Raw genomic sequence first — 14,889 nt, 5'->3', positions numbered from 1 at the left:
TTTCTTCCGAGACCCCAGCATTTCCTGAGGATCAATTATGTTTCTAATTATAACAGCGGCAGACAGGCAAAAAGAAAAATAAAATCAATCAATATACATGCTCTTCATCCGGTGTGAGCTGATGTATTTTTCCCACTAGGTCTGAGAGTGAGAAATAAGAACTAAACTTATAACTGTAGGAGGTTTTTAACTAAAAAAATATGGTGATAGCAGTGGAAAGTAAATATTCACTCTTTCCCTCCCAAGCATTTTAGCAGAAAAAGTTCAATTGTATGCTTTACCCTGCTATGCCAAATGGCTTTTTTGGTACCTACACCTTCCTGGTGGCTACAGTGAAGTTATGAAGTAAGAGTGAAGAGACCCATAACAAGTATTTTGTGAAAGCTGTATTTACTTCTTTGTTAGTTTTGATTAAATTTTTCTTTCTCAATACAAACGTCTAAATTTGACTTGGTAGTAATTGGTCCTTTCAGATACCTGAAAAGCTGATGGGTGTGTGTTGTCTACAAAGCACTAATACCCCAAAAAAACAAGTAATGGGGCTTTATTTATGTTCCAGTGCTGTTATTACAAATCTTGATTATTTAATGTAGATGTAGCACCTGCTAAGCTTCTAGCTGGTTGTGGCAAGGAGAGGGATTTAGAAGCTCATTTTACTTGTTGCAATACATGTGATCAAAGGTGTAAAATCCAGTGTTGTCTAAGGGTTTTCTAATAGTTATGCTGTTACAGCTGTGTACTTACACTACTTCCACCTTTTAATGTAAAAATTCCTGAGAGCAGTATAGAAAAACTTAATAAAGGATCCAAAGCAAGGTTTGGACTCAAGTCACACAGAGGTAACTGTGCTTAGTCTAACTACCTTCGCCAGTGGCTTCCAGGGAGGAACTGCATTTTCATTCTGCTTGGGTGGGAATTCAAGGACGAGATTATTTCAAATGCATGTGTGGCACTTCTGGTGATTGTCCAGCAATATGTGAGGCAGCTCATGATAGTGCGTATATATCCAATTTTTATATAAAAAAATAACTCATATATATACATTAATAAACCCCAATACTTGTTTTGTTTGCATATTTGTATATATATATGTATATAAAACTGTGGCATATAAGGTATGGTGTAAGAAAGCTGGAGATGACAACAAATCAGAGTTGTGGCTGGTGGTTTGATAGAGGCAAACTTCTCCGCAGAGGACCGTGAGGGAGCACTGATGGGGATATGTGGGCACACACGCTCAATCTCAGGAGCAACCTAAGGGTTTTCCCCCAAGTCAAGACAAGCCGACAGAGAACAAGACAGACGAAACTTGTGTGGTAGTGAGTGGGTTTTTTCCGCTCAGTTTCAGAAGGAAACAAGTTACGCAATTGCAGGGTCAGGGTCTTCCAGTAATTTGTGGACTTGTTACACAACTCAGCAGAATTGGACAGAGCTGGAGAGGTCCCAAAGATATTAAGTGCTCTCACATTATATGAAAATCATTAGCTGGGCAGAGGCAAGAGATATTCACACCATTTTATTTATCCATTTACAAAGAGGCAGGGAGGAACCAACCCTGGTTCGCTCCGTGTGAAAGCAGTCTGCCGGCCCCTGCACAAATGTGCAGTTCCGGATTAATTGCAGCCTGTACTGTCTGTTCTTTAGCTAAAGGCCATGTGGGTGGGGGGGTGTGTGTGTGGGGGGGGGTGGTTTGCTTTGGGGACATGGGAGAGGACTGAGGATTTTGTGAGGCAGTATGGAAAACCTGGAGGTAGCTGGAGATACTGCTGCATCAGGGAGGACCTGACAGAGGTTCTGTGGTTTTTGTGGTCATAGTGTGTAACTCATAAAGACAATAATTCACAGGAAACAAGGATTTACAATTGAACTGTGTCCGTCTTTCTTTTGTTGAAAAGGATGAAGATAAATGTGACAAAATCAGGGAGCCAACTCGTGATCCAAACTGAACAGTTCTACAGAAAAGAACTAATGATGAGCTCAGCAGCATCATGCTTCTTCACAAGAAGGTAACTCCAGAGCTGTGACCCCCTACTTGCAAAAAGGGAGAGCAGCTCTTGCAAGAAGTGCTGGTCAGTGCTGTCAGAGAAGAAATGGTGGCAGACTGACCACATGGAAAAGTGAGTGGTGGGAAGCATGGAGTGAATTCCAGGAGGTAGCTCATATGACAGACATTCTGTGCATACTAAATGCCTATTTGTACTTATTTTTGGATGTCTGTTTGATGTGTTATAGTACCAGGAGTCTTTTATGACAGGAATCTTATCTTTAGCTTTCATTGCAACAAGAGGACTGACAGTTGGTAAAATGTAATTCGGTAAAAAAGTCCCTCTCCAGCTTTCTTGTACGTGCCCTTCAGGTACTGGAAGGCTGCTATAAGGTCTCCCTGGAGCCTTCTCTTCTCCAGGCTGAACGACCTCAATTGTCTCAGCCTGTCCTCATTGGAGAGGTGCTCCAGCCCTGTCTGTCTGTATGTGACTGTCCCGTACATCCAAGCAGATCGATCTGTCCTGAGCTCTGTACCCTGGCCTCCAGTCTCTTTGACTGTAGCAATCCATGCTGTCCACTCCCTTCCACACCTGATCTTACAAATATCTGTGAATCCAGCACCCTAGCAAAACCAACCCTAGCCTCATCCAGCTCAGCTGTCTCTCCAGTTCTGCATCCCCACCTCCAGAAAGCCTCCTTGCACAGGGTAGTTCCAGCTCTTTCCCCATACTCCCCTTCTCCAGCTCCTATATGGCTTAGTACATCCCTGCACCCATCAGAGAGAGAGCAAGCCCTGGAGCATATCTGAAAATGAAAACACTCCAGCTTTTTTTTTTCCTTTTTTTTTATTTCTGATTTAGTTTCTGTTTAGCATTTTGCTGTCATTTGAGCAGGCGACAGCTGGCTAAAACATCGTGTTACCAGTTCCAGAAACACTTCCTCTTTTGGAGATCAGTTGAAAGAAGCTGTGCTTACTTTAAGCAATACCCTGAAAGCATTCTCCCTCACCTGCAGGTATTGCATTTATCTGAGGTGTGTCATCCCAGCTGATGCAAGTTGTTTTGCATCTGGAATAGAAAGAATGTCCCTGAATGGGCCCTAATCATTTCTCCCAGGTAGAAGCTTGGTTTTGGCTTGCAGCATGTTAAGATGAAGTTTAAACCTCCCCACCAAAAAAAAGGAAGTGCTGATGAAGACCGTAGCAATGTTTCCTATAAGCCAAAACTAACATCTGAAGCTGGAAAGGGGGGGAGAATCTTACTCAAAAGTAAAAGGATCTGAAATGCTTTCTGGGGTTTTCTCAACTTTGTAATACAAAAGGGGAATAACAGCCTTTAAGGACAGAGAGAGTGGAATTTTTCTTGTGGTAAAGGGGGAGTTTCCTCTCCACGTGAAATCCTGTGTTAGATCTCAAGCAGCATTGTGAAGGTAGTAGAAAAAACTCTCTGGAAACGACTAGTCTAAACACTGGCTAGTGTTAACTCTGTCTTTGCAGCAAGGAGAATCGCTCTGTGTTGAATACTGATATTTTTGTACTTAAAGTTCTCATTCATCCTCTCTTTCTCTTGGGTGGTTTTTCTCCCCTCACCTTATTTTGCGTGATGCCATACCACTCTTGAATGCTAGTTTTGCCTCCAAAAGCTTTCTGGTTCTTGGTCAACTTTATTACTGAATCTCCTTTTAAGTGAATGAAAATTGAGAGACCGTCAACACTCAGAAGTGATGCTAGTTCACAACTCTCCTAATCACACACTGAGGACAATGTAATAATGTGTGTCAAAGCCTTTCTTCTATCAGGATTTTGGGAGTCTTGATTTTATCCACTGTCAACCTTATTTAAAAAAAAAAAAAGTCTCACTCATGAATGTATACTTTTTAAATGAATTGATAGGTTATAACTTTTTGGAACATTTTTCTGGAAATCAGGATAATTGAAAAATTTTCTTAGAGATCTGTACAACAGAAAAAAATTCCAAACTTTACTGAGTCTTGACTTCATTTGATTGAAAATGTTCGTTCCTGATCCCTTAGGAAGTAATGAGCAACATAGATGCTCAATCTTAGTTGAAATAGTCTGCATATATCTATGACTAGTATTGCCTACATGTATTTCACTTCACAAGATGCAGGCCGGCTGCAGGTGGAATTGAAAGGGTGGATTCAACTTTGAAGAGGGTTCTGCAACACTGATGATGCGATGGTCCAGAATTGTAATGAAGGCTCTGTGACTTTTCTAGGATTATGTAGGAAAACTAACCAGTTTGGATAAAAGATTGAGAAGTAAGAAACTCACAAATGGTCAGCTTCTAGTGATGGACTCGTTTTCTGTCTAGACAGTGAAGCTGCAGCTTGAGCACAAAATGTGCCTAGCATCCAGTTTGACCTCTTTATCTAAGGGTCGCAGAAACAGACAGCCTGTCTCCCTGCTCCTTTCCTAGTCAGATGAGCTGAGGACTAAGAGAATAAAGCTGGCCAATGCTGGGACATATCAGCTTAATGTCATGCAAACATTCTGCAAGACATTAAAATTAGATAAATTACGTGTATCTAATGTAAGAATTTAGATAAATTACATTTATCTAAAACTCATTCTGAAGTGAAAACAGAGACTTTACATTATGACCTTATTGGGTTGCAAAGCTCTGCCCCTTCATTTCAAAAGTACTTGCTAAAAATATCTTTTTGGGTTTTGTTTTTCTTTTTCCTCTCTTTGTTTCATCTTATCCCATCCTGTACCGTTTGTCTGTACCATCTCCACATTGTTCCTAACGACCAGTTTCACAGACTCTTACTCCTCTGTCCTCAAACTCTAGTTCTCCTCCTTAACAACTGCTGTTTCTCACCTCAAGCTCCCGTGTCCTCCCAGAACTCACAGTGCCGTGTAGCCATAACTCATGGAGGCTCTGCAGGAGGCAGCTTGATAGCAGCAGAGGAGCTTATAAGGGGGACAGGTTCAAGGCTGGAACAGAGCACAGTGCTCTGGTGTCTCCACCCACCTCCGCAGGGGCAGAGCCTTGGTCTCACTCCTCCAGGGGCCACGCGGGAAGGGGTACACAGATGTGCAGAGCTGTCGAGAAACAGCTGCATGCATCACAGGAAAAAATCTCAGCTTTCTGTGACTTTAATTGCCTCACTTGGAAAAACAGTCATTTGGAATTAAACCAACTGCGGTATTTTTCTTTCCATTTTTAGAAAGAAAGTTACATTATCTATTTCTTGGTATTTTTAAGTTTTATATGAATCCAAAGTTATTAGTTTAGTTTGGAAACAAAACTAAAAGCATTTGATTTTGAAACATGGAAATGAATCATATAGATGTGTTACTTTAAAAATTGATTTTTAGCCCCTGGAAAAAGAATATAAATTTCCTAGTTGTTTTTAGTAATCCAAATATGCAACTTTTCAGCAAATAGAAGTTTAGTTTTATTCTGAAAAAAACCCATCTAGCTGCTATGTGAGAATTTGCTGCATGACATCATCTCTGGAGGACACGTTCTCATATTTCAACTCTGACATCGAAAGACAGTGCGTTTTTCCTTTCTTTACATTGCTTTACTCTGGCTTATATTTTTGGTACTGTATAGCAACCAGGATTGCACACAAGACATTTTTCTGCATATTATTATGTATATTTCATCTAATAAACTCATTAATGAAAAGCTTTTCCTAGTTGGGCTACTGACAGTATTATGGTTTATTGGATATGTTAATCCTTTAATTTATTTGGATGGATAATTTGATGTCATGAGGGAGTGAAAAATGTAGTCTATTTTTGAAGGTGCTGTGCACAGTTTGTACATTGAATTGACATAAACCAGATGCTGAAAATAATGGCATTCCTACCACTGGGCTCTCATTTTACTTGAGACTTATTTTGGGTTTGGGCATTATCTAGAAGCAAAGCCTGTAAATGCTGCTTCTGTTTTCTAATGGTGAGCGCAAAAACCTGCATCCCACCACTCTTAAAAACAGTTGATCATTCTTCATTTTGCAGCTGAATCATCCCTGTGTGTTTATTTTACACACACTCTGATTTTTTTTTTACCTTAATCATGCTGTGGGTTTTTTATACCTAACAATTATTTGAATTTTTTTTACCTTAATCATGCTGTGGGGTTTTTATACCTAACAATTATTTTACTACATACAAAGCACTTTCATTCCTGCTTGCTTAATCTGTTCTGATTACATGTCTTCTAAATTGACAGGAGTCATAACCGTAGGTGCAAGATCCCATAGAAAATATCACATATAATTCAGAATTGAAACTAATCATTAGTTCTTTACTGAAGAGGTCACTAAAGCTTGTACGAGTTTGGTTTACAAAGCTCTTTTGTTGAACTCTGTTCTTTTCTGAAGGCCAGTGTAATTTCTAACTGTGTATCGCACGAACGAGGGCGAGATTGAGGAAAGAAACTCCCAGTAACATGCTGGGCAGAGCTGGATTAAAGGTATGTAGAGTCTCAGCCTGTTGGAAATGGAATGAAGTGGAGGGTGGCCTGTATTTCAAAGAACTTAAAAGTCACATAGAGTTCAGCAGCCTGGGACACCACTTTCCGCAAAAAGCGTGGTCAGAATCAGAGCTGAGATTCCTAATGACGCTCTGCAACTTTTACAGACATTTTGAATGTGAGACTGAAAAAAACCAATGTGTCCTGGCATCGTTGTCTTGTATTTTCTTTACAAACAACTCCCTCCTACCCCTCCCTGCCCCCGCCCCCCCCCCCCCCCCCCCAAAAAAAAAGCAGCAAGCTTCTGTGGAGGAAGATTTAATAGCTTTAGATGCTACTGTTTTCCTTAGGGAGGAGGGAGATAAAATTCTGATGGGTTATTATGATTGGGAAACCAGCTGAGCCATGGGAGATGCAGAGCTGAAGCAAACCAGGAATGGGGTGTGGAACCGAGTGTAGAAAGGAAGGAAACTGAAAGGGCAGGGCTGTAGGGTGTGGTTTATGGAGGAGAAGGAAGTTGGCTTAAGGTGAGCTGCTGGATCACTGGTGAGGAGGCTTGTAGCAGTTGTTTAAAATCACTTACTGCTAAGTTACATAAGATATCTTGTCGTTATGACATGGACAACCCCAAGAAAGAAAATGAAAGTAGGCTGCAATGGTGAGTAATTTTGAGTGCTCATAGAAGCATTTTCTCACTTAGAGGTGAGAGATGTGTTCCCTATCAACTCAGTTTAATTAGAAACATTACTCTTATATATTAAAAACTTAAAAAGGGATACTAAAAAATTGTCAAAGAAAAAAGATTATCACCATCGTCTCACTTGTCCTCTCTGCTAAAAGTTCCTTGCCACCATAAAAAAGTTCCTTGCCACCATAAAAAAGTTCCTTGCCACCGTAAAACTCTGACTTAATACTTCTTGGAGAAAACTTTTGATACTTTTCCATCTTCCTGTTATGAGAAATATGGCTTTTTATGGCTCCTCACTAATATATTGTTACATAGATCACTGTAAGACAACAGCAGATCTTTGATGGTACCGAGCATGAGGCCCAGGTCTGACAGGTAACTTCCCAAAAGAAGCAGCAGAAGATTCCAATAAGGTTCCCAGTGTACTCTGCTTTCCAGGTGAGCTTAGAAATATTGACAAGGAAAAATTACATATTACTGATAAGTGTGAGATGACTCATTGTCCAAACATCAGTTGACACTGGCTAACAACAAACACAGCAGCAGTACCAGGAAATTAACTGACTTTGTTGGATCGATCTGCTTACAACATTCCCGCCGACACTCAGTGGTACAAGTTATAAATTCCCAGACTTTTCTGAGAAAAATAAATCCTACTGCTCCCACTCCCTAACCAAATCATTTGTGTCCTCACCCAAAATCCAGCTCTCAACCCACTGTCTGTATATGTTGATTTTTAAAATTTATTTTATTTTATTTTTCAACAAATAGAACAGCAAATCTGAAGTGTATCAGCACATATCTGTGCAAGTGGATTGGGGCAACCATCTCCTTTATGGGCTTCTGAAAATCTAGGTCAGAGTGTATTCAAATTCTGACTGATGTAATCACTTCTGGTGGCAGAAAGTCTAATAGAGCAAAGCTGTTTGTACTTGAATGTCAACTCAAATGCTTCCCATACTGAGGGTTTTGATGTTCTCCCTGCCCCCAGTTCCTTCATGAGCAGCATGGATATTGAAGAAGTCTGTGACACAATGTCTTCATTGTGCAAATGACTCTTGGGTCTTTGTCCTTTTATTCTTGCACACAGATGAAGAGGCTGCTTGACTTTCCAGCAGACAGTGAATTGCATCTGGCCGAAGATGCAGAGAAAGCAGAAGGGTGGAGGAACAAATGTGTGTATATGGCGGAGGTATCCCAAATCCCTTCGGTTACGGCACTATAGGCATTCATGTGGTGTGTTCAGCCTGGTTTAAGACACCTTCTGTTTCTATTATTACAAACATTTGACTTCAGCTCAGGCCCTGAAACCCATGAGCTGTCTGAAGTTGGCACAGAGACAAGAGCTCCCCAAGGTCTATGGGTGCTGTTTGAAGCTAGCCCTGCTGTGAGCAGGAGGTCGGACTAGGTGATCTCCAGAAGTCCCTGCCAGCCTCCAGAATTACGTGGTTTCTTCTGCTTCCAGATGGGCCTGAACCAGCCAGCTTAGTGCTGGTCTGTGCCAGGCACTGCCGCTCCCCGGGTGAGATGGGTCGCTTCTGAATTTTCTCCAGATCTCTGCTGCTCCCCCAGTTTTTCTCACCCTCACCAGTGCTCAGCCTTCACAGTTGGAAGAGGAGCAATGAACCCCAGCAGGACCACTTCCCAAGTGCAGACTTCTACATTACTTGCTGCTAGCAGGTAGATGAACTTTTGTTTTTTAACCTTGACAATGTTGTTCGTGGAATTACAAAACGGGCTGGTGATGCTCCTCGAGAGGAGTCCTGATCCCCTTCTCCCCACTCCCATTGCGATGGGATGCAGTGGCACCACTCTTCCTCCTTTTTGGTGGTGTAGCTGAAGTCGGTTCTGCCCGTTGCCTTCCCCCAGCATCTGCTGCAGGATTGCTGACCCTTTGAACTTGTTTGCAGCCTGTCAGCAGAGTGTGTGTAAGGCAGGGAGTGCAGTCATCTCAATAGGAGAGTGCTTACTGGGGAGCTGTGAGTCACTTTGTGGGGCTGCTGGCATGGTTTCCCTTCTTCACCACAAGCGCTGGAGCTCCTGACACCTGCTCAGACAGGAAGGGGCCCTGACAGCAGCTGGGATGTGTCAGTGCGGGGGGCTCCCTGGCTGCTCCCCAGGGATTTGTCATGGCTTTGGCTGCTCCAGGAGTGGGGCTGGGTGCTGGGCATGCCAGGAGCAGCCTCTTCAGGGGAACAGAGGTAGAAGGAAAGCAGCTAGCAGCTATATGTGAAATCTGCACTGTGCTGGAGAGGGATTCAGCACTCACAGCCTGGATTGAGAGGCCTGTCTCTGCTGGGCATGCTGTTACTCTTTGTTTATTATCATAGTTTCTAGGAACCGTGCTTATGGACAAAGACCTCTGTTGTGACTGGAACTTTGTAAACATATGGTACCTACAACATCCTTCCTTCCCTTTCTCACACCCCCTCCAATGCAGTGTATGAACTGAGTGTAAAACATGGGATAATAGGAAGGTCCAAGCAGTTGGAAGGAGGTAAGGAGGCAATTTTGTTCACCACTCTCATCTGTGTACCATGGCAAAAGGGATTGTGTATCCTTGGAAAAGGACAGCAAAATGCTTTTGCTTTTGTTTAATGGGAGCTCCTTACAAGTGTGAGTGTTTGCAAGAGGTACCTTCCTGAGATGAACAGTGGTGCTGAATAGGCTGACTGGCTCTGGGAGCTAATCTTTCTGTATAGACGGATAGATAGGCAGCAATCAGAAAGGCCTTGAAAGGGAAGATAAAGAGCTTCAATTTCATGTGGGGGCCAACAGTGGGAGGATGCGATGGAGAAAAGATGAAAAGGCTGATCTTTTCCACTGATTTCTAGGTGGATCAGAGCAGGACAAGACTGTGCTTGATAAGTCCCGAGAAAAGGACATTGCAATACTCGACATGATGAGAACACGGATAGGATTTTTGGCTGTCTGGTGGGGGTAGGAAATGTCTTAGACAGAAAGCACTGCTGCAATTTAGCTGTGGGCTGAACCTGAAGACTCAAAGAGAAACCAGTCTCCAAGTCTCTTCCCTTGGTTTTGGGTAAACAAAAGGCATAGCTTCAAGTGAGGAGACAGGAGAATAAAAGGAATTAAAAGCTTTATTGAGGATACAAATATAGTAATTTTCTTTTTGCTTTTTTGGGAACACTTTGCAACAGACATCTGAACTTCATTATTCCTTTCACAATAGCTCCTTCTTTAATTTTGAGCCTAAACCAGCCGTTTGGTGAGCTACTTCATAAGGGTTTCTTCTCTTTGTTGTCAAAAGCAGAAGTCCATTAATTAATGTACTTGTTCTAGTTAGTTTTACTGAAGCTGCCCGTTTGTAGTGTGGAAGCAAAGCCTTTCTGTGACATTTAATGTTGTATGACTGATGAGTTGGAGTGTTTGCATGGTGTCAGTTGGGGAAGTGGTTGCTAGTTCTGAAAAGCACACAGTGGAAAAATAGGAGATTGATTTAAGTTAAAAGTTAAGCATGTCTGGATAAAAGTAAACAGTTGGATTGCAGCTCTTATTTTACAGGAGTTTTTTTATAGCTCTTTATTGAATAGTCTTGCCCAAGGTCTGCTTTACAGTTCATCGGGACTCTAGGATGGCACATTCTTATGGGGTTTTATTAGGAGCTTGCCTTTTAACTAATTTCCCTTTTCTACTGTGCATTAACTCCCTTTTTGGTTTTATGTGCATTAAATTGCAGCTTGCCAACAAACTTCTGTTATCTTTCTAAGTTGTATAGTACAATTGTGAGGCCAGATAACAACACTTAGAGGTAGAGGATAGGAACTGGCTTTCAGGGTGTGCCTTGTGCATAAAGGAAAAGGAACAAGGGATGGAAGGAAGGTATACAAAAGGTCAGATCTGCTGAAAATGGACTGTGGTTAAAATACTACTCATAGGAATACAGAAAATGACAAGGACTTAGCATATAGGTGGATTGAGCAGGCTAATTTTGTTACAAGTGTTTCAGTTTTTTTCACTGAGAATAAAGTGAAAAGCAGGAGGGAGAGATAAGCAGAGATCATGTAGTGTGAGACAAGAGAAAGCACTGGAAGTGGTAAGATGGAGAGAGAGAATTCTGAACTGCACTGGAGCACTGTTCCCCAGTAATGAACAAAGCCAAAATTAAATGTACTTTTGTGTACCCCCAAAATTCTGAAAAAGGGGGTGTGGTGTTTGTTTGCAGCACTGAAGTATGACTTGCAAGAGTTAAAGAAGGTATTTTTTTAAGGATTAGTTTTATCACATTTTGTTTCCCTATGTTTGATCTGGACAAATATAATGAGAGTGAAAGTGATTAGAACTTTAAAATGCACCTTAGGTTATTTGTAGTTTATCAGGTACCAGTAAAGACTAAGATGAACCATGCTGAATGATGCAACAACCCTCTCACTGTCTCAGTTTCTCTTTAGCAAGGGTTTGTCTTTGTCAGACATACTGCTGAGAAGATGATAGCTTCTCCCAGATGAACATACTGGTACAGGAAACTGTGTCTGTTCTGCAGGAAACTGGAGAGAATTCTCTTGCATTAAGCGGACTGTCTGTGCCTGATATATTGGAATACCCAGCATCATCTCCACTACATACATCAGAGGGGAATGCATCAATCCTTGGTTTTCATGTAGAGGCAATTACTGTGATTTCATTAAACATTTAAAAATATTTTTTCAATGTGTTAAAATCTAAGTGTTTTATTTTAAGAAGGTTTGGTATGATAAAATCATAGACGTAGGTCTTGCAGCCCTGGAAGTTTTTTCACTTTTGTAATGGGTTTGGATGTTTGTTTGTTTGCCAGATGCATTAGAAACTTCTAGAGCTCTGACAGATGGAAATGTAACCAGAGGCCTGTACTGCTGGATGTTTACACTGCAGTTTGCAAATTCTCCCATATGAGAAAATCCCTTCTATGCCTCTTGAGAAAATCTGGCATTTGGAGTATGTGCTGGCTTCGGAGACAGACCAACTCATGAACTAGCAGCACATGTGAGCTGTAATGAGATAAAGCCAAAAACATCTACTCGCCCACAGGTGAGTTGAAACGTTTTTCTCCCCTCATCTGGCACACAGATGCCAGGCAGGCAATACATTCCTCATGGCCCTGCATTCAGCAGCCACAGGAGGTGGCTTCCATCTCTGGATAACACGTGGGTTAGTCCAGTCACAATACAAGGAAGGACGATGACATGAGGGAATAAAATAAGGCAGAATATTTCCTCCTTTCCTGTGCTGGAGACCAGAGCTCATCAGGGCAATGACAGGAGCACACATTAGGCAGTCCCTTGGGTGATTCCCCTTGCCTGCCATTTCTGTGTCTGGTAAGTAGGGAGGGACAGATCCCCTCCCCGTGGCTGGGGGATCTGGTTTCATTTAACCTTCTGAATCTGAACCTGATTTCACAGTTGGAAATTTTTTGCTGATCGGAATTAGACCCAGAGTGTATCATTTTTGCTTAATGATGATGAAATAGTCCCATTAAGTGCAAAGCACTTAACAAAGGTTGAATTTTGATCAGATCAGATTTTTGAGAGGGTTCAGTTCCCTTGAAGAACAATCCACAGAAATACAAAGTTACAAAATTAAAAGTATAAATGAGAAGCAGCTTACAATAGTAAAGGCTAACAGTAAAGTATAAAAAAATCAAAGCACATGTTTAGACATATTTAGACATGTTTAACACTGATAGCTGAACAATTTACACAAACCAGGTTGTAGGTAAAGCCATTTGCTGTAGAGATTGGCAAATTCCCAAGTAGAGACTCTAACTTTTATCAGCTCAGCAACCACAAGGAACAGCGAAACTTTGCATTACCTGTTTTTATTATAAGCTCAATGGGAGAAATTACAGAGCCATACTATCAGTGTAATATTTTTCAGTTTGACTTTAGGATAAGCTTGACTATAAAGTACTCTGTCTGGTTGGTTTCCTCTGGTGATAGTGTAGCTTCTTTTACAGTGAAAGGAGAAAACACCTTTTAAAGGAAAATATGAGCATAAACCCATGAAACCCAATGTGGGAACTTTGGCAGGTATAGCACATAAAAATAAAACTAAGCTGTTTCTTCTCTTTTGGTTTTACCCTGATTAGAGTACTTACTGACTGTGCTGCTTTTATGTTACATTTCCTGCTCCAGCTTTCAGTGCACAAGCTGTAGGAGCTTCTTTTTAAACAAAAATTTCCCAGTAGTAGATTTGTGTCCAAAAAATTCTGGCCCACCTTTGCAGATAGAGCATGCGGTACCAAACAGGGAGAAATGGTGATTTCATGAGTGGCATTTCACAACCTGTTGCTCCTCTGTGGTAAGCACAACTCTGCGTGGTTTGCGTTTTCACGTTGGCATCAGGGCACCTTGGGAAGCATAGCGTATGAAACGGGCTCTCTTGGCAGTGTAAATGTTCTCTGCCTCCTTGTCCTGCATTGTGGAAGGTATATTTTGTAATTGAACTTGATCTTTTCCCTTTATTTTAGTATTATTTTTTTAGTGTTAGTAGGTTCTAGGTTTACTGTTTAATAGGTTAGTATAGCGCTAATAGGTTCTATGGGGGCCAGGTCAAAATTGCCTTCGTTATGAGGACAGTGCTGTGGTGAGATCTGTGACCATTTTTAGTGTGTGGGAATGAACTTTCCAATCTCAGGCAAGCAGCTAGAAAGGCCTTAGCTCTTATATACACAGTAATGTAGATAGCTCCTGGAGAGCTCCTGGTAGCTCAGGGAACCTAATATCTCAAGATTAGTGCAGTTCTTCAGAACGTGGATTTGAATGAATCACCTGCAAAGGCCTTGGGCTTTAATCTTGATTGATGTATACTTTAATCCTGATGTGTATACTGTTAACTTTCCTTTTTACCTTGCATGTCCAAAATTGTCAGAAATCCATTCCTTAAATGTGGCTATGGTGCTTAAGACAGGCTGCAAGTGTGCATGCTTCATGGGCAGCAGGTAGTTTGGATTTCTGAGTGAATAGTTCCATGTTTTAGGGAAGTGATTATCCCCCTGTACTCAGCACTGGTGAGGCTGCACCTCAAATACTGTGTTCAGTTTCGGGCCCCTCACTACCAGAAAGACATTGAGGTGCTGGAGAGAGTCCAAAAAAGGGCAACGAAGCTGGTGAAGGGTCTAGAGCACAAGTCTTATGAGGAGCGGCTGCGGGAACTGGGGTTTTTAGTCTGGAGAGCAGAAGGCTGAGGGGAGACATCACTCTCTACAATCACCTGAAAGGAGGCTGTAGCGGGGTGGGTGTTGGTCTCCCAAGTAACAAGTGATAGGATGAGAGGAAATGGCCTCAAGTTGCACGAGGGGAGGTTTAGATTGGATATCAGGACAAACTTCTTCAAAGAAAGGGTTGTCAAACATTGGAACAGGCTGACCAGGGAAGTGGTTGAGTCACCATCCCTGGAGGTATTTAAAAGATGTGTAGATGTGGTGCTTAGGGACATGGTTTAGTGGTGGACTTGGCAGTGCTAGGTTAACGGTTGGACTTGATGATTGTAAAGGTCTTTTCCAAGCAAGATGATTCTATGATTCTAACTCAGACCCGAGCAAGCCAACAGAGAAAGGATGCAGGAAGTCAAACCCTCCTAGAAGAGAGGAGTGCAGGGTTTTTCATTAGTGTAAGCAGTGAGCAAATCCTAAGGAAAATCTGGGAGGGGACACCATAGAATCATAGAATGGTTTGGGTTGGAAGGGACCTTTAAAGGTCATCTAGTCCAACCCTCCTGCAATGAGCAGAGACACCTTCAACTAGATCAGGTTGCTCAGAGCCCCAT

The sequence above is a fragment of the Nyctibius grandis genome, chromosome 4 (assembly GCF_013368605.1).
Source record: "Nyctibius grandis isolate bNycGra1 chromosome 4, bNycGra1.pri, whole genome shotgun sequence".
NCBI lineage: Eukaryota > Metazoa > Chordata > Aves > Nyctibiiformes > Nyctibiidae > Nyctibius > Nyctibius grandis.
The sequence above is the reverse complement of the archived record's forward strand: the minus strand, read 5'-3'. Positions refer to the sequence as shown.